General features: G+C 35.5%; 1 non-coding gene across 1 annotated transcript; it reads left to right on the forward strand.

The window, feature by feature from the left end:
- The first annotated feature begins 253 nt into the window (after nucleotides 1-253).
- On the forward strand, nucleotides 254-360 carry LOC140859560 (small nucleolar RNA R71). The gene has a single exon (XR_012143097.1). It is a non-coding gene; the product is annotated as a small nucleolar RNA R71 (small nucleolar RNA).
- The last annotated feature ends 1987 nt before the right edge of the window (nucleotides 361-2347 follow it).

Below are 2347 nucleotides of genomic sequence, written 5' to 3' on the forward strand. Positions count from 1 at the left end.
TGTTAAGGTTGCAATCTTGGCCTCTGATGCTAGGGTTGGTTGAATTTGATGCATTCCTCCTCTTGAAGGTGTAGCTTTATCAGGTTCCCTAGTTGTTTCCCACTGTAAATTTTTCTCGGCTAGGTCTTCTAAGAATTGCCAAGCTTCAGTAGTTTCTTTGTCCATAAATTGGCCTTGGCACATGGACTCTAGCATGGTTCTTGAGTTTGAATCTAACCCCTCATAGATGATCTGGCATAGTCTCCAAGTTTCTATTCCATGGTGTGGGCATTGGGTCAAAAGATTCTTGAAACGATCAAAGTACTTCCAAAATGATTCACTAGCTAGTTGGTAAAATTGATTTATTTCATTCCTAATCCTAGCTGTTTTATGATGGGAGAAATACTTTTTTAAAAATATTCTCACAAAGCCCTCCCAGGTAGTGACAGAATAGTTTGGCAGACTATAAAGCCACTTCTTAGCATTGTCCTTAAGGGCAAAGTTGATTAATCTAAGTTTGACCTCATCCTCTGTTAATTGCAGTTTCATGGTTGCACATACCTCCTCAAATTCTCTAATAAATATATAAGCATCCTCTAATCCTGTGAATTTTGGAAGCATATTTATGATTTGAGGTTTGATTTCAAAATTGTTAGCTGTGGGTTGTGGCAACCTGATACAAGATGGTTGGATGGAGCCAACTGGATAACACAAATCCTTAAGGGTCATGGGTTGGATTGGTTCAGCCATTGGAACAACAGGAATTGACTCAATTCTAACTAGACGACCCGACACTCTTCTCCACACACGAAGTGTACGGTTCTCGATGTTTATATAATTTTTTTTTTTAATAAAATTTTTATGTATAAGGAAAAGAAAGAAAAGAGAAAAAGTTCTAAAGAGAAGATCCTAAGGAGTCCTAAATCTAAAGAAAAGTAACCAAATTAATTTAAATTTTAATTTTTTTTTTTTTCAAACAAGTGAATCAATAAATTAAACTCAATCTATCCTAGGGTTAACCTAAATCTAGACAGCTCCTAACTGTTCCAAGATGACCCTTCAAACCTTCCAAGTGGAGATTGATCAACTAGTTAGCCAGGTAAGTATAAGAGGTGGGAGGTTCACTCATCGTTGCCTTTCTGGACACCAAACGAGTTGGCCAGGCCAGCAACTGAACCAATTTAACAAACCACTCTCAGAGACTTGCCTAGACACCAACTAATCAAACAACTCAAACTTGGTAGAACTCTTAGGGTTCCTTGTCCTATTGAGCTCGAATTCCTTAAGGTTGACGTCTAATTGATTTTAAGATTAAAAGTCTAGGTAATGCAATATGATGGAGATGGTTTTTGGGCTAAGGAAGGGTAATGAAATCCCCACCTTATCTTGTTAATGGGTTGATGCCCTTAGATTAATTATGAAAATACAAATACAAATAAACAAGATGACCAAGAATGTAAAAGATTTTAATTTAGATTTTTTTTTTATTTTGATATTTTACTTCACGATTATGAAATGTCTTTTGTTTTGTTTTATATATATATATTTTTTGTGATTAAGTAAATTCAAATGATTAGGTCTAAAAGCAAAAATAATTAACTAAAAATAATAAAAGAGAAATTAGAAGCGTACCTGAGTTTTCCAGCAATCACCAACTAAATATAGAAACCTAAAGAAAAAAGAAAGAGAGTTATAACGCACAAAGAACAAATATTTGAAAATAATTTAAAACGCCAAATCCCCGGCAACGGCGCCAAAAACTTGATGTGCAAATCTTAAAATTTGTAAATAAAACCGCAAGCGCACGGTGTGCAGAGTAGCACGACCAGCGAGTACGGGTCGATCCCACAGAGACTTGGTTTTAAAAATGATTTTCAAATCTATGCTCAAGCGAGCTTTAACAAAAATCGAAAGTCGAAAGTTGTTTGCTAAAGACAATAAGACTAAGGATCTAGGGTTTTTGAATCCACTAGATCTAGATTAGGGAATTCTACCTAGAATTTTTCTTAATGATCCTAACGACTACTCCTCTTGTCTTTCCCAAGCATAGATTATGAAGGGACTAAGGCCCAACGATAACCCATCAAGATTCTTTACAGGGGAGTAATAACTAGGATCCCTTAGGGTTTTCTCCTCCTATGCACTGAATCAAGCATGAACTATGAAGGGACTCTGACCCAACTGTAGTTCATCAAAAATTCTTGGCAAAAGAGGAAGAAAAAGAAATCCTAAGAAAAAGAAAAAAACCTATGTAAAATCCCTACTCATGATCTAGCTTCATCGCAAACCCTAGAAGGGATGCTTAGCTAGATATGATCTAAATCTACTTGCAAAATTTAAATACAGAAAAATAAACTACCCTAATTTC

Source organism: Elaeis guineensis, chromosome 7 (genome assembly GCF_000442705.2).
Source record: "Elaeis guineensis isolate ETL-2024a chromosome 7, EG11, whole genome shotgun sequence".
Classification (NCBI taxonomy): domain Eukaryota; kingdom Viridiplantae; phylum Streptophyta; class Magnoliopsida; order Arecales; family Arecaceae; genus Elaeis; species Elaeis guineensis.